Source organism: Carcharodon carcharias, chromosome 5, assembly GCF_017639515.1.
Source record: "Carcharodon carcharias isolate sCarCar2 chromosome 5, sCarCar2.pri, whole genome shotgun sequence".
Classification (NCBI taxonomy): domain Eukaryota; kingdom Metazoa; phylum Chordata; class Chondrichthyes; order Lamniformes; family Lamnidae; genus Carcharodon; species Carcharodon carcharias.
The window spans coordinates 180,695,505-180,713,653 of NC_054471.1; the positions used below are offsets into that span (position 1 = coordinate 180,695,505).

General features: G+C 44.2%; 1 protein-coding gene across 1 annotated transcript in view; it reads left to right on the forward strand.

Annotated features, from left to right (window-relative positions):
* Window positions 1-158: 158 nt before the first annotated feature.
* The window catches only part of pla2g7 (phospholipase A2, group VII (platelet-activating factor acetylhydrolase, plasma)), a 129,208-nt gene continuing 111,217 nt past the window's right edge, over window positions 159-18,149 (forward strand). Inside the window, exon 1 of the mRNA XM_041187288.1 lies at window positions 159-267. The gene's annotated coding sequence lies outside the window, so the exon portion shown is untranslated. The remainder of the gene's footprint in view (window positions 268-18,149) is intronic.

Genomic DNA, 18,149 nt, shown 5'->3' on the forward strand with positions numbered 1-18,149 from the left:
GGGCCGGAAAATCCCACGCAGGGTTAAAACGTTTGGAGTCTTTATGACTCTTAACTCTCTCTCTCTCCACACAGAGACTGCCAGATCTTCTGAGCTTTTCCAGCATTTTCTGTTTTTTTATTTCAGATTTCCAGCATCTGCAGAATTTTGCTTTTATTTTAGTGCTGAACAGAAAATCGCCGGTACAGGGTTGTGTGGTCAGCGCAGCCCTCAGAAGGCTGACCCAGACCAGCTCAATTCCAGTCGCTCTGACCTTCCAGTTTGCAAGTGAGTTTTGTTTGGATTTGTACTTTTTTTTTGGGGTGGGTGGGGGGGGGGGGGGTGTTTGCCAACTCCCCAGGTTTGTCAATGGTCAGTTTGAATAACCACCAGTATGCCTTTTGTGGGTTTAAATGAAGAAGTTTATTTATTGACATGTTCACCCCAAAAGTCTTGATGCTATATCACTTACGGACCCACTCCCACACATACAGTTGTAAACATCGTTAAAGGGAATAGGGCATCTTTTATAAGTTACCAAGTTCTTAAGTCGCACGATTGACTCATCTTGGTGCAGGCCTGCTGAAGAAAAGATTATTTTCCACTTTTGAAGTGTAGCCAGGTGAATTCAATAACCAAAGTTATTTATCAAAATCATTGCAGCATTCCCTCGAAGAGGTGGATTTTCAATAGGTCACAAAGTTAGTTGCTTGTAGATTTATTACTAGGAGGTCAGTTTTCTTTACTGGTGGGCTTAAAAGGAACAGAGATAAAAACAAAAAAACTGCGGATGCTGGAAATCCAAAACAAAAACAGAATTACCTGGAAAAACTCAGCAGGTCTGGCAGCATCGGCGGAGAAGAAAAGAGTTGACGTTTCGAGTCCTCATGACCCTTCGACAGAACTTGAGTTCGAGTCCAGGAAAGAGCTGAAACATAAGCTGGTTTAAGGTGTGTGTGTGGGGGGCGGAGAGATACAGAGACAGAGAGGTGGAGGGGGTTGGTGTGGTTGTAGGGACAAACAAGCAGTGATAGAAGCAGATCATCAAAAGATGTCAACGACAATAGTACAATAGAACACATAGGTGTTAAAGTTAAAGGTTGGTGATATTATCTAAACGAATTTGCTAATTAAGAATGGATGGTAGGGCACTCAAGGTATAGCTCTAGGGTTTTTTTTATAATGGAAATAGGTGGGAAAAGGAAAGTCTTTATAATTTATTGGAAAAAAAAAGGAAGGAAGGGGGAAACAGAAAGGGGGTGGGGATGGGGGTGGGGATGGGGGAGGGAGCTCACGACCTAAAGTTGTTGAATTCAATATTCAGTCCGGAAGGCTGTAAAGTCCCTAGTCGGAAGATGAGGTGTTGTTCCTCCAGTTTGCGTTGGGCTTCACTGGAACAATGCAGCAAGCCAAGGACAGACATGTGGGCAAGAGAGCAGGGTGGAGTGTTAAAATGGCAAGCGACAGGGAGGTTTGGGTCATTCTTGCGGACAGACCGCAGGTGTTCTGCAAAGCGGTCGCCCAGTTTACGTTTGGTCTCTCCAATGTAGAGGAGACCACATTGGGAGCAACGAATGCAGTAGACTAAGTTGGGGGAAATGCAAGTGAAATGCTGCTTCACTTGAAAGGAGTATTTGGGTCCTTGGACGGTGAGGAGAGAGGAAGTGAAGGGGCAGGTGTTGCATCTTTTGCGTGGGCATGGGGTTGTGCCATAGGAGGGGGTTGAGGAGTAGGGGGTGATGGAGGAGTGGACCAGGGTGTCCCGGAGGGAGCGATCCCTACGGAATGCCGATAAGGGGGGTGAAGGGAAGATGTGTTTGTTGGTGGCATCATGCTGGAGTTGGCGGAAATGGCGGAGGATGATCCTTTGAATGCGGAGGCTGGTGGGGTGATAAGTGAGGACAAGGGGGACCCTATCATGTTTCTGGGAGGGAGGAGAAGGCGTGAGGGCGGATGCGCGGGAGATGGGCCGGACACGGTTGAGGGCCCTGTCAACGACCGTGGGTGGAAAACCTCGGTTAAGGAAGAAGGAGGACATGTCAGAGGAACTGTTTTTGAATGTAGCATCATCGGAACAGATGCGACGGAGGCGAAGGAACTGAGAGAATGGGATGGAGTCCTTACAGGAAGCGGGGTGTGAGGAGCTGTAGTCGAGATAGCTGTGGGAGTCGGTGGGTTTGTAATGGATATTGGTGGACAGTCTATCACCAGAGATTGAGACAGAGAGGTCAAGGAAGGGAAGTGTCAGAGATGGACCACGTGAAAATGATGGAGGGGTGGAGATTGGAAGCAAAATTAATAAATTTTTCCAAGTCCTGACGAGAGCATGAAGCGGCACCGAAGTAATCATCGATGTACCGGAGAAAGAGTTGTGGAAGGGGGCCGGAGTAGGACTGCAACAAGGAATGTTCCGCATACCCCATAAAGAGACAGGCATAGCTGGGGCCCATGCGGGTACCCATAGCCACACCTTTTATTTGGAGGAAGTGAGAGGAGTTGAAGGAGAAATTGTTCAGCGTGAGAACAAGTTCAGCCAGACGGAGGAGAGTAGTGGTGGATGGGGATTGTTGGGGCCTCTGTTCGAGGAAGAAGCTAAGAGCCCTCAGACCATCCTGGTGGGGGATGGAGGTGTAGAGGGATTGGACGTCCATGGTGAAGAGGAAGCGGTAGGGGCCAGGGAACTGGAAATTGTTGATGTGACGTAAGGTGTCAGAGGAATCAACGGATGTAGGTGGGAAGGGACTGGACAAGGGGAGCGAGAAGGGAGTCAAGATAACGAGAAATGAGTTCTGTGGGGCAGGAGCAAGCTGAGACGATCGGTCTACCGGGGCAGTTCTGTTTGTGGATTTTGGGTAGGAGATAGAAGCGGGCCGTCCGAGGTTGGGCGACTATCAGGTTGGAAGCTGTGGGAGGGAGATCCCCAGAGGAGATGAGGTCAGTGACTGTTTCAAAGGATCATCCTCCGCCATTTCCGCCAACTCCAGCATGATGCCACCACCAAACACATCTTCCCTTCACCCCCCTTATCGGCATTCCGTAGGGATCGCTCCCTCTGGGACACCCTGGTCCACTCCTCCATTACCCCCTACTCCTCAACCCCCTCCTATGGCACAACCCCATGCCCACGCAAAAGATGCAACACCTGCCCCTTCACTTCCTCTCTCCTCACCGTCCAAGGACCCAAATACTCCTTTCAAGTGAAGCAGCATTTCACTTGCATTTCCCCCAACTTAGTCTACTGCATTCGTTGCTCCCAATGTGGTCTCCTCTACATTGGAGAGACCAAACGTAAACTGGGCGACCGCTTTGCAGAACACCTGCGGTCTGTCCGCAAGAATGACCCAAACCTCCTTGTCGCTTGCCATTTTAACATTCCACCCTGCTCTCTTGCCCACATGTCTGTCCTTGGCTTGCTGCATTGTTCCAGTGAAGCCCAACGCAAACTGGAGGAACAACACCTCATCTTCCGACTAGGGACTTTACAGCCTTCCGGACTGAATATTGAATTCAACAACTTTAGGTCGTGAGCTCCCTCCCCCATCCCCACCCCCTTTCTGTTTCCCCCTTCCTTTTTTTTTCCAATAAATTATAAAGATTTTCCTTTTCCCACCTATTTCCATTATAAAAAAAACCCTAGAGCTATACCTTGAGTGCCCTACCATCCATTCTTAATTAGCACATTCGTTTAGATAATATCACCAACCTTTAACTTTAACACCTATGTGTTCTATTGTACTATTGTCGTTGACATCTTTTGATGATCTGCTTCTATCACTGCTTGTTTGTCCCTACAACCACACCACCCCCCTCCACCTCTCTGTCTCTCTATCTCTCCGCCCCCCACACACACACCTTAAACCAGTTTATATTTCAGCTCTTTCCTGGACTCGAACTCAAGTTCTGTCGAAGGGTCATGAGGACTCGAAACGTCAACTCTTTTCTTCTCCGCCGATGCTGCCAGACCTGCTGAGTTTTTCCAGGTAATTCTGTTTTTGTTTTAAAAGGAACAGGCTTGGAAACCTTACAACGTTGCAGCCTTCAAATTTAAGGCATAGATATTGTTCCCATTTGTTGCTGCTGTTTCTTGCTGTGTTGTTTGCAGACTGACTGATTTCTCCCTGGTGCTTGGAGTAAGTTAGATTGGGTATCTGAAGACAGATTTGATCAATTGATTACATGGTCAACATTTCTATTGTCCAGCCACAATTATTTGAAGTTCAAAGCCTTTGCTACACAAGGGATGGATGGTGGCCATTCACAGCCATGTACGACTTAATTGGTTTCTGCAGCTCTTATTGAGCTTAGAGACAATGGGTCTGGGAGTCCATTGATTTTAAGTTTCAGGTAAGTCCACAAACAATAGGAGGTGTGAATTCCAAAAATAGTTTTCATTTTGGTATGGCCATTCAAGGGAGGCTACTCCACACATGCTCATTTCATTAGGAATTTTCTGGAGATTTGAGATGCCTCTGGGTCTATCCAGGAATTGCAGAAGTCACCTGGATCTCAGCAGCCATCTTAGCCTTTTAATGTCCATTGTTAAAAAGGAAAGGCAGTTCCAGAAAATTCTGTATCACAGACACGATGGGCTGAATGGCCTCTTTCTGTGCTGAACTTTTCTATGGTTCCATGAATAGGTCCATGTTTAAAGATAGGAGTACAACATACCTTTACTGAGCATGACAAATGTATTGAGGGAAATTTATAGTTGAAGGTAAATTCTCTAGTATGTGTAATTATACTTGCGGTGCTCTCTTCTCTGACTTTACTGACCTTTAACTTACCCTCAATTTCAACTCTGTTACCGATATTCATGACCATCCCTTTGAACCTACCATCACAGGTCCTCTCAGTTCCCATTATCTCAAACATAGACAAGGCCATTTCTGCACTTTTTTTTATGGCCTCACTGCTCATCCCCCTTTCCCCTTCTTCATGTTTGGAGAAAAAATATCTCCTCCGAGTCACTTAGAATTGCATTTTCAAACTTCCAACTGCCTGCAGTTGGCCCTCCACCTCAAGATTTGTGTAGCTGACAATCTACTCAATCAGTCCTTCAATTTGGTCTACTGCATTCGCTGCTCCCAATGCGGTCTCCTCTACATTGGGAAGACCAAATGCAGACTGGGTAACTGCTTTGTGGAACACCTTCAATCTGTCTGCAAGCATGACCCAGGCCTTTCTGTTGCTTGCCATTTCAAAACACTATCCTGCTCTCATGCCCACATGTCCATCCTTGGCCTGCTACAATGTTCCAGTGAAGTGCAATGCAAACTGGAGGAACAGCAACTCATCTTCACTTTACAACCTTCCAGACTTAACATTGAGTTCAACAACTTCAGACCATGTGAACTCTCCTCTACCTTCACCCCTCTTTTAATTCCTTTTTAATATGTTTTTTTATTTTTATTCATTGCTTTATCCCCTTTTATTCCTTTTTCTATCCTTTTCCCCAACCCCACCCCCAAAAGGGCTATCTGTTACCTGCTCCATGTTGTTCTTTGACAGAGTGCTGACCCTTGTTCTACTATTCACACATTCTGCTTTCTCACCTTTATGCCTCTGTCAGCACCTTCTTTAGCTCCCACCACTACCATTAGTGCTCCCTTTGTCTTGTGTCCATGACATCTTTGTCAATCTCTCCTTAGCCACCACCTTCTATCCAGCTTCACCTGCTCCACACCCCCCCCTTAAACAGTATAAATTTAATCACATTTCTACTCTTAGCTCTGAAGAAGAATCATATGGACTTGTGAAGAACATATCCGTTTTATTTTTCTCTATTTCTGTTGGACTGTGGGTTTAAAACTACAATTGCTGCAGTTTGAAAGACATGACAACAGCATTTTAATTGGCTCCTGACCAGGTGACCAGGGTTTTATGTGGTAGCAGTGCAGCAGAAAACTCCAGACCTGCAAAGAGAGAACACCTAAAATCACTTTTTCTCATATCTTTATAAACCTGCCCTCTCTCTCTGAGGAATCCCTTGCAAAAAGGAAAAGGAGAAAACTACTGTTAGAAACATTGAAAAACAAATTCTCAACCAGCGAACTAAAAGTGCTGGAAGACCACCTCATGTCATCAACAAAGAGCAGTGGAGTTATTTAAAAATTCCAGAGGGAAACTTTAAACAACTGTCATAACCTATAATTTTAAGTGTTACGTTTGAGATGCGACTCTTAAGTTCAGGAATCAGACCATCAGTTCTTGAGGCTTAACATTGTACTAATTTAAACATTTAATTAATTTACACAGGTTAAAATATATGTACACATGGCTCCTATCATAACTTTTGACAAATTCCCAAACCAATCTCCATTAAGGCAACAGCAACCCATTGACTTAACCAAACACCAGGCAAAGCATTTTCATCTTACAAATTCAAAATGCGGTTCTTTCATTTGGTTCCTTTTGGATCCAGTTGGAGGTTTACAGCTGCCTTTTGATCTCACGTTGCCTCTGCTCTGCACACCTGAAACCTACTGAAGTTATATCTACCAGCCCCATTGAATGTTAATTCTCATTTTATCAACCGCCTCTGAACCAAACCTTCCTAACAATAAAACCCCTTTCATAGTACCAACTTTATTGGTAATATAAACATATTGCTTGGTAGCTGCTAGAAAGGCATCAGTTTTCATGCCACTTCTTGAATGTTCTATTCAAAAAATGCAAATGCACGCTATCTCTCTTACATACCAAAACTAGTACCCATCAAAGCACCCAGACTAGCTGGCTTTAATCCAATTAAGACACACCCGCAAACTAAACCTCTATTTTAAAAGAAGATATTATATACATTAAAAGCTTCATGACAGAACTGAAAAAAATTTGGAAGACATTGATCAAAATCAAGCCACTGAATCCTGTACTCCGGATTGGTGCTCTTGAACTGTTTTATCCCACCCTTAAAATCCATGTTTTGTGTGTCTTATGTGTGTGTGTGTGTGTGTGTATATAAGAGATTTAAGAAGGGGGCAGAGTTAAGTTATATTGTTAGAAGTTAGCAGTTCATTTTTTTGCCACTGATTAAAGACAATTTGTTCAATAAACGGTTATTTGCTTTATTAAGTTTGCAAACCTTGTGCTCGAATTCTATTAACCTAAATTAAACAGTTAGGTAGAATTGGGGCAATCTGGTGGTTTGGTCAAACTTTTCACATTTGTCGCGGTCAGGGAACAGTGGGGCTTGATATTACAGCGCACTATCCGCAATGAGTTGTGGCAGTCTCAAAACGTTAACTGAAACGGTTCAACTAAAAATCTCCTAGAACAAACATCCAGATAAATTGAAACTTGAGTATCTCCCTAAACACCACCCGTTTCCATGATGACATGGCATGCTGTGGGATTGTGAAGGAAAATGGAGGTAGTTAGGTGAACTATAGGTATAATTAGATGGAATATAGATAATGAGGTAGAATTCTGTTATAATTAGGACATTTCATTTGTATTAACTAAAATACATTGAATAAGTGGTCACACTTTTTTAAGACACGGAAAAGGGTTAAATTTTTCATCCAGTCATTTTTGCACACACAGGACTTAGAACATATGGTCATTACATAATGACCTCAAAGCCTGCTAGAATTTCTTTAAAATCTTTTTTTGAACATAGATATCCTGGCACAGGCTGTTCTAAGAAAAATAGGAGATTGCGAGAACAATGTAGTCTTTAGTAAAACAAATGTTGAAAGGATGGTGGTATACATCAATGTCAGTTTTGTCTGCAATGTGGTGACATGTTTTTAAGTTTGAAGAGAGGATTAATTGAAGGTTGGTACCAAATAGATTGAGGATCTTGTGAACTATTATCAATCAAAGGACAAATGGAACATTACACATTACTCTTAGTTGAACCATATATAAAAAAAGTTTTAGCCTTTGGATGACCTGATAAGTGAAAAAATGAAGGATCCTTCTTTAACCATCCTTTGAAAAAACTATTTGAAAGATCTCTTTTATAAGATACATATTATGGAACAAGTAGAATAGCTACAAAAATTGTTACTCGAAGTGCGGAATCGTCTGGTCTCGTTGGCGGTGGGCATCATGGAAGGGAGGGAGGACAATTTGGCTTGGGGGCAAAAATCAGTGTCATGCCGATGTAAAATCACAGGATCATCTGATGGCATCGCCATGGCAGAACGCAAATCCTGCTGAAGGCGAGCAACACGTCCTGGTAAGGGGATGGGTTGTTGAGAGTGATGAGGTGGTTAATTTACTCGGAGAATGGATGAGAATATTCATTCTTCCTGCACTGGATGGCTGATCTCCTCTGGCTGCATTCTGATGCGCTTTAAATATTGCACCTGGAGCGAAGAATCATTGAGGTCGTGGCTTGATGGGCAAATCTGAGCCTGACCGCCAGTGATCTGGAGTGTTTTCCATGAATGCATTATCGATAAGATGGGATGTGCCGGGGGTGGGGGTGTCTGGAAGGTGGGGTGTCCGGAAGTCAGACGGGTTCCAGAGGTCTGGGTGGGGGGTTCGGAAGTTGCGGTGGGGAGGATTCTGAGGCCGCTAGGGAGGGTTCCGAGGTTGGGGGAGGGTGAGGTCAGTGGGGTGGGAGATGGGGTTGTCGGAGGTTGGGGAGGGGATGGGGGGAGTCCCGTGGGGTTGGCCTGGGCATTTACAGTAGTTACCTAGAAGTTACAACAAGTTTTAATTCGTGTAACTTTTTCTGGGTAACTATTGGTATAACACCAGCGGAACCATGTGAAATTTGCGATTTAAATCACATTTTCAGATGAATCCCAGTGCAGCGCAATTGTCCAGAGGAAGTTAGCACTTCTGGGCAATTGCTATACAACCCCTTGCCTGGGAACTTGCCAGAGGGATTCCCCAGTGCATGTTTGGGGTACCTCCCCCCAAATCCAACACTGAAGTGCGGAAGTTACAGACCATTAAACTTTTAAGAGATACAGGAGCTAGTCAGTCCTTAATGTTATGGGATAGTGATGATAGTGATATTTGTTGTTCAAAAGGAATTTTGCAGGAAAAGGGGAATTCATGAAGAAACAACAAGTATTCCATTGTGTAAAATGAATTTGAAAAGTAGCTTGAAAACAGGTTGTAGGAGTAGTGGAGAAATTGCCTATTTCAGGGATTCAGTTTATCTTGGAAAATTATGAAGCTAGGTCACATGTTGGTGATGCCTACTTTAGTTGAACAGTCTGTGGAAAAGCAATCCACAGAAGTGATGCAGGAAGAACTTCCTGGTCTGTTTCCAGACGGTCTGGTAACATGATCTCAGACTCATAAGTTGAGACAGAAGGAAGAGGAGTCTAGAAGACAGGGTAAAGAGACTGAAGTGCAATTAGCTGATACTGTCTTTGATAAAAAACAAAAACAGAATTAGCTGGAAAAACTCAGCAGGTCTGGCAGCATCGGCGGAGAAGAAAAGAGTTGACGTTTCGAGTCCTCATGACCCTTCGACAGAACTAGGTGAATCCCAGGAAGGGTTGAAATATAAGCTGGTTTAAGGTGGGGGGCGGTTGGGTTGGGTGGGGGAATTATTGGCGTTCCTTAGCACTTGAGAGAAAGAGAAAAAGTTTCTTGTTGAGGCGTCGGATGAGACAAAGAATAAAATGAAACTGGGGGCACGCGCAGCTTTGTAAGAGGGTACGGCGGTGCTGCTGGAGGGACAGGTCGAGTGTGTTCATATGGCGGCGCATGGCACTGAGTGTGGATCTCAGGATACTGTCTTTGATAAGATTGTTCAGCAAGGGAGAGTGGAGGAGGAATTAATGAGTAAGAATTCAGAAAACACACTTTTGGATTATGTATCAAAGTTCAGGGAAAGATTGAACAGAGCAGGTGAATTAGCTAAATAGCATTTAAAAATATCACATCAGATGATCAAGACAAAAGCAGATAGGAAGGCAAATACTCTTAACTTTGTTGCTAGGAAAAGGTGTCACTTTTGTTGCCAGTATCAGGTGAACCATTAAAAGCCAGCTTTAGTGGGCCTTACCAAATTGAAAAGAAATTAAGTGAAGTGAATTATTTGGTAAGAAATCCAGATAGAAGAAAAACCCAAAGGGTATTTCATATAAATGTGCTTAAAAAGTACTTCAATAGGGAAGATAACCAAAAAGAAGCATCAGTAGTGATGAATCAGCAAAAAGAAGTAGGGACGGAAGATTCTGAAATTGATTTTCCTCTAATTCAATTGGACAATGAGGAAGTGCTTAAAAATTTGACTGAAATACTGAGTTACTTTCCAGAGAAGAATCAAAATGACTTGAGAGAGCTATTGCAGTCACATTAAACTGTCTGTGGAGATAAAATGGGAAAAACAAAGGTAGCTGTACATGATGTAGATGTGGGGAATTCTGTTCCAATCAAGCAACATCCTTATAAGTTGAATCCAGTAAAATTATCACAAGTGCAAAACGAAATTGAATTTATGCTCAAGAATGACACTATTGCATTGAGTTGCAGCAACTGGAGTTCACCTATTGTGATGGTACCGAAGCCAGATATCAATCCACAGTCTGTGTGTTCTTATTGAAAAGTGAATGCAGTAATGAAAGCGGATTCATACTCTATTCTACATTTGGAAGACTGCACTGAGAAAGTGAGACAATCAAAGCTCATTACAAAGATTGACTTGCTGAAAGGATATTGGCAAGTACCTCTATCAGAAAGGGAGAAAGAGGTTTCAGCTTTTGTAACACTAGATGGACTCTATCAGTTCAAAGTCATGCTGTTTGGTATGAAAAATGCACCAGCAAACTTTCAGAGACTAACGAATAAGGTTATTGATGGATTGGGCCATTGTGCTGTGTACGTTGATGACTTGGTGATATTCAGTCAAAGATGGGAGGAGCACTTGCAGCATCTGGGAGAACCTGGACCCCTCCCTCTGGATTCTTACCTTCTCTTGATCTTTTCATTGAGATCTGTCGGCGCGACATTAGTCGTCTCAATTTCTCTGCTCCTCTCACCCATTCTAACCTGTCTCTCTCTGAACTTACTGCACTCCATTCTCTCAGGTCCAACCCTGACATTGTCATCAAACCCGCTGACAAGGGTGGTGCTGTTGTTGTCTGGCGCACTGACCTCTACCTCGCGGAGGCTGAGCGTCAACTCGCAGACACTTCTCCTACCTCTCCCTGGACCATGACCCCACCACTGAACATCAAGCCATTGTTTCCAGGACTGTCACTGACCTCATCTCCTCTGGGGATCTCCCTCCCACAGCTTCCAACCTGATAGTCGCCCAACCTCGGACGGCCCGCTTCTATCTCCTACCCAAAATCCACAAACAGAACTGCCCCGGTAGACCGATCGTCTCAGCTTGCTCCTGCCCCACAGAACTCATTTCTCGTTATCTTGACTCCCTTCTCTCTCCCCTTGTCCAGTCCCTTCCCACCTACATCCGTGATTCCTCTGACACCTTACGTCACATCAACAATTTCCAGTTCCCTGGCCCCAACCGCTTACTCTTCACCATGGACGTCCAATCCCTCTACACCTCCATCCCCCACCAGGATGGTCTGAGGGCCCTTAGCTTCTTCCTCGAACAGAGGCCCGAACAATCCCCATCCACCACTACTCTCCTCCGTCTGGCTGAACTTGTTCTCACACTGAACAATTTCTCCTTCAACTCCTCTCACTTCCTCCAAATAAAAGGTGTGGCTATGGGTACCCGCATGGGCCCCAGCTATGCCTGTCTCTTTATGGGGTATGTGGAACATTCCTTGTTGCAGTCCTACTCCGGCCCCCTTCCACAACTCTTTCTCCGGTACATCGACGATTACTTCGGTGCCGCTTCATGCTCTTGTCAGGACTTGGAAAAATTTATTAATTTTGCTTCCAATCTCCACCCCTCCATCATTTTCACGTGGTCCATCTCTGACACTTCCCTTCCCTTCCTTGACCTCTCTGTCTCAATCTCTGGTGATAGACTGTCCACCAATATCCATTACAAACCCACCGACTCCCACAGCTATCTCGACTACAGCTCCTCACACCCTGCTTCCTGTAAGGACTCCATCCCATTCTCTCAATTCCTTCACCTCCGTCGCATCTGTTCCGATGATGCTACATTCAAAAACAGTTCCTCTGACATGTCCTTCTTCTTCCTTAACCGAGGTTTTCCACCCACGGTCGTTGACAGGGCCCTCAACCGTGTCCGGCCCATCTCCCGCGCATCCGCCCTCACGCCTTCTCCTCCCTCCCAGAAACATGATAGGGTCCCCCTTGTCCTCACTTATCACCCCACCAGCCTCCGCATTCAAAGGATCATCCTCCACCATTTCCGCCAACTCCAGCACGATGCCACCACCAAACACATCTTCCCTTCACCCCCCTTATCGGCATTCCGTAGGGATCGCTCCCTCCGGGACACCCTGGTCCACTCCTCCATCACCCCCTACTCCTCAACCCCCTCCTATGGCACCACCCCATGCCCACGCAAAAAATGCAACACCTGCCCCTTCACTTCCTCTCTCCTCACCGTCCAAGGACCCAAACACTCCTTTCAAGTGAAGCAGCATTTCACTTGCATTTCCCCCAACTTAGTCTACTGCATCCGTTGCTCCCAATGTGGTCTCCTCTACATTGGAGAGACCAAACGTAAACTGGGCGACCGCTTTGCAGAACACCTGCGGTCTGTCCGCAAGAATGACCCAAACCTCCCTGTCGCTTGCCATTTCAACACTCCACCCTGCTCTCTTGCCCACATGTCTGTCCTTGGCTTGCTGCATTGTTCCAGTGAAGCCCAACGCAAACTGGAGGAACAACACCTCATCTTCCGACTAGGGACTTTACAGCCTTCTGGACTGAATATTGAATTCAACAACTTTAAGTCGTAAGCTCCCTCCCCCATCCCCACCCCCTTTCTGTTTCCCCCTTCCCTTTTTTTTCCAATAAATTATAAAGATTTTCCTTTTCCCACCTATTTCCATTATATATATAAAAACAAAACCCACTAGAGCTATACCTTGAGTGCCCTACCATCCATTCTTAATTAGCACATTCGTTTAGATAATATCACCAACTTTAATTTTAACACCTATGTATTCTATTGTACTATTGTCGTTGACATCTTTTGATGATCTGCTTCTATCACTGCTTGTTTGTCCCTACAACCACACACCCCCACCCCCCCCCTCCACCTCTTTGTCTCTCTATCTCTCCGCCCCCCACACACACACCTTAAACCAGCTTATATTTCAACTCTTTCTTGGACTCGAACGCAAGTTCTGTCGAAGGGTCATGAGGACTCGAAACGTCAACTCTTTTCTTCTCCGCCGATGCTGCCAGACCTGCTGAGTTTTTCCAGGTAATTCTGTTTTTGTTTTGGATTTCCAGCATCCGCAGTTTTTTTGTTTTTAGAACTATTCAATTGTTTACAAAAAGCTGTTAGTGGTGAACTTGGCTAAGAGTGAATTTCAAAAGCACAGATGACAAATTTAGGCCACACTGTTGGACATGGTAAGATGGCCCCAGGAGTTGTAAAAAAAAAAGGCAATTGATGAGTTCCTAGTGCCTTCAATAAGAAGGGAAGTTTTACAATTTCTGGGCATGAGTGGTTTTTACAGGAAGTTTGTGCCAAATTTTAGCAGTGTGATTGCTCCATTGACTGAAGACTTAAGAAAGAACAAGAAGTTCAACTGGACATCAGAGTGCCAAAATGCATTAAAGAATCTGAAAATTGTGTTGACGACAGCACCAGTTTTAGTGACACCAAATTATGCCAAGCATTTTAAATTGGCTATTGATGCAAGTGATTTGGGTATTGGTGCTGTATTGTTGCAGGAAGATGATGCAGGTATTGAAAAGCCTGAGAGATATTTCTCAAAGAAGTTAAATATTCATCAATAAAAATACTCTAACGTTTAGAAGGAAAAACTGAGTTTTGTACTGGCATCGCAACATTTTGATATTTACCTTGCCAACAATTTATTAGAAACAGTTGTTTACACTGACCATAACTCATTAAGATTTGAGAAAGATTTTGAAATCAGAATGGACACTGTTTAGATGGAGCCTATTGTTACAACCATTTAACTTGCAAATTATACATGTAGCTAGACATGAAAACCTAATTGTGGATGCATTATCAAGGGCTGAATCTTACCTATGTTGGGCGGCCTGGGTGGGCGCAGAGCCCATTACCGCTGGCGATCAGCTGCATGCCGCCATTTTACGCTGGTGGGCCAATTAAGGCCTGCCCAGCATAATGCGCGGCCAGTAGCGCGCTACCTGTGAAGGTAAGGGGAAGGAGGGAGAGTACAGCAATCTTCCTAGGGCACAGAGCTGCCTCAGGGAGATTAAGTTGATGAAAAAAAATTTTTATAAATAAAATAAAACATTATTTAAACGTCCCCTCATGTGACACTGTCACATGAGCTGGGACGTGTTTGAGTGTAGCAAAATATCTTAAACTATTTTAAAACCTTCAGGAAGTCTTATCCCACCCATGGGTGAGGTTTCCTTAAAAACACGAAGGCCGCTTGGGCTTTTCGCCTGCCCGCCAACCTTAAGGTTGGATGAGCAGCATTGTTAATCAGGTTAATTACTTTTTTAATGGCCTTAATATTGACAGTTCAGCAGGTGCACAGCCACCTCCAGCGCGCGCCCGCCAAATGATCGAAATGACACGTGATGCACGCCCAAGATCAGGTGTTTCTGCAGCTGTAGACGTGACTCCAGGATGGTATGCTGCCTCCTGGTGCCAGGGTCAAGGATGTCACTGAACGGTTACAGGGTATTCTAAAGGGGGAGGGCAAACAGACAGAGATCATGGTACATGTTGGTGCCAAGGACAGGTAGAAAGAGGGGTGAGGTCCTGTAAGCAGAGTTTAAGGAGCTAGGAAGCAGATTAAAAAACAGGACCTCAATGGTAGTACTCTGTGGATTACTTCTGGGGCCATGCGCTAGTGCGTATAGAAATAAGAGTTTAGTGTAGATGAATGTGTGGCTGGAGAGATGGTGCAGGAGGGAGGGCTTTAGATTTCTGGGACATTGGGACCGTTTCTGGGGATGGTGGGACCTGTACAAGGCGGATAGGTTGCATCTGAACCGGAACGGGACAAACATCCTTGTGAGGAGGTTTGCTAGTGCTGTTGGGAAGGGTTTAAACTAACTTGGCAGATGGATGGGATCCTGAGAGGAGGTTTAGCAGGGGTAGTTGCACAGACAAAATTAAAAGAGAGAGCAAGTGAGCCTGGAAGACATAGAAATTATAAGCCAGTTAAGGCACAAATGAGTTTGGCAAGGTTGGATGGTATTTATATTAATGCGAGGAGTCTGATGAATAAGGCAGATATGTTGAGGGCACAAATTAACATATGGAAGTATAATGTTATTACTGTCACAGAAACATGGTTGAGAGAGGGCAGGATTAGCAGTTCAATATTCCAGGATATAGGGTCTTCAGGTGAGACAGGGAAGGAGGTAAAAGAGGAAGGGGTATCGCAATATTGATCAAGGAATCAATTACAGCAGTAAGGAGGGATGACACCTTCGAAGGCTCCTCAAATGAAGCCATATGGCTAGAACTTTAAAACAATAAAGGAGCAATCACATTGCTGGGAGTGTACTAAGAGCAGATACGTAGGCCAATTTCAAAGAAATGTAAAAATAATAGGGTAGTAATCGTGCGGGATTTCAACTTCCCCAACATTAACTAAGTTAGTCATAGTGTGATAGATTTAGACGGAGCGGAATTCTTAAAATGCATCCAGGAGAGCTTTCAAAGCCAGTATGTAGAAGGACCTACAAGACGGAGCAGTCCTGGACTTAAATTTAGGGAATGAAGCCAGGCAAGTGGTAGAGGTATCAGTGGGGGAGCATTTTTCAGAGTGATCATAACTCTGTTAGATTCAAGGTTGTTATGGAAAAAGACAAGGATAGGCCAGAAATCAGAGTTCTAAATTGGGGGAAGGCCGATTTTAATAAGATCAGATATGATTTTTGCCAGAATGGATTGGGAGCAGCGACTTTTAAGTAAATCTGCGTCAGAGCAGTGGGGCTCATTCAAGAAGGAAATAGGGAGAGTACAGGGCCAACCATATTCCAGTAAAGATAAAGGGTGGGACCACAGCAATCGGTGTTGGGTCCCTTGTTTGTGGTATATATAAATGATTTAGACTTGAATCTAGAAGGGTTGATCAGTAAATTCACAGATGACATGAAAATTGGTGGGGTGGTAAATAGCAAGGAGGATAGCCTTAGATTACAGGAGGATATCGATGGGCTGATCAGTAGCAAATGGAATTTAATCTGGATAAGTGTGAGGTGATACACTTGGGCAGGACAAACAAGGTATGGGAATACACGATGAATGGTAGGACCCTGGGAAGTACCGAGGATCAGAGGGACCTTGATATGCATGTCCACCAGTGCCTTAAGGTAGCGGGACAGGTAGATAAGGTGATTAAGAGCGCATATGGTATACTTGACTTTATTAGCCGAGGCATAGAATATAAGAGCAGGGAGGTTATGCTGGAACTGTATAAAATGCTGGTTAGGCCACAGCTAGTGTATTGTGTGCAGTTCTGGAATCCGCATTATCGGAAGGATGTGATTGCACTAGAGTGAGTGCAGAGGAGATTTACCAGGATGTTGCCTGGGCTGGAGAGTTTTAGATATGAGGAGAGATTGAATAGACTGAGGCTTATTTTCCCTGAAGCAGAAGAGATTGAGGGGGACATGATTGAGGTGTATAAAATTATGAGGGGCATAGATAGGGTAGACAGGAAGGAACTTATCCCCTTGGTGGAGGGATCAATCACCAGGGGACATAGATTTAAGGTAAGCGGCATGAGGTTTAGAGGGGATGTGAGGAAGATTTTTTTCAGCCAGAGGGTGGCAGGAATCTGGAACTCACTCCCTGTAAGGGTGGTAGAGGCAGAAACCCTCGTAACTTTTAAGAAGTATTTGGACATGCACTTGTGATGCCATAGCATACAAGGCTATGAGCCTCGTGCTGGAAAATGGACTTAGAATAATTAGGTACTTGTTTGACTAGCGCAGCATCATTGGGCTGAAGGGCCTTTTTCTGTGCTGTATGATTCTATGACTGACTTATAGCAATTAATGCTCGTTAGAGCATAATATGGCATCGGGGCTGCTGGAATTGGCGGGGATGTGTTCACCACTGAATCTTTCTCCAACATCCTGAAAATTCAGCCCATATCTATTACGATCTGGAATGCACTACATGAAAGAATGGTTAAAGTGATTACATTGGACCTTTCAAAATGCAATTGGACATATACTTGAAGAGGACTAACCTACAGGATTATGGGGAAGAACTTTGAACGTGGAATGAAATTGGACAGTTCTTTTATAGATCTGCATCAGGCACAACACTGTGCTGTGATTCTATGATTTATGCATATGACATACAGTAAAATAAAAATGGATACTTATTCATAAAGGATTAGTAATAATATAGCATCTCGGAGTGGCCTGAGTTCATAGATCACACACAGTAGTGCAACAGACAGAAATGTTTAATGCCCAACAAGTGGAATCCCTCAGATAAAAGCAAAAAATCTGCGGATGGGTGCTGGAAATCCAAGACAAAAATAAAAATACCTAGAACAACTCAGCAGGTCTGACAACATCTGCTGAGAGGAACACAGTTAATGTTTCGAGTCCGTATGACTCTTCAACAGAACTAAGGAAAAATAGAAAAGAAGTGACATATAAGCTGGTTTAAGGGGGGGTGGGACAAGTAAAGCTGGATAGAGGGCCAGTGATAGGTGGAGATAGGTGGAGATAGCCAAAAGATGTCATAGACAAAAGGACAAAGAGGTTTTGAAGGTGGTGATATTATCTAAGGAATATGTTAATAGGTGACATTAAGGGTAGAAAGCAGGACGAGCAAGGTACAGATAGCCCCAGTGGGGGTGGGGTGGTGGGGAAGGGATCGAAATAGGCTAAAAGGTAGAGATAAAACAATGGATGGAAATATATTTTAAAATAATGGAAGTAGGTGGGAAAAGAAAAATCTATATAAATTATTGGAAAAAAAAGGGGGATCGGAAAGGGGGTGGGGATGGAGGAGAGAGTTCATGATCTAAAATTGTTGAACTCGATATTCAGTCTGGAAGGTTGTAAAGTGCCTAGTCGGAAGATGAGGTGCTGTTCCTCCAGTTTGCGTTGAGCTTCACTGGAACATTGCAGCATGCCAAGGTTGAACTCCT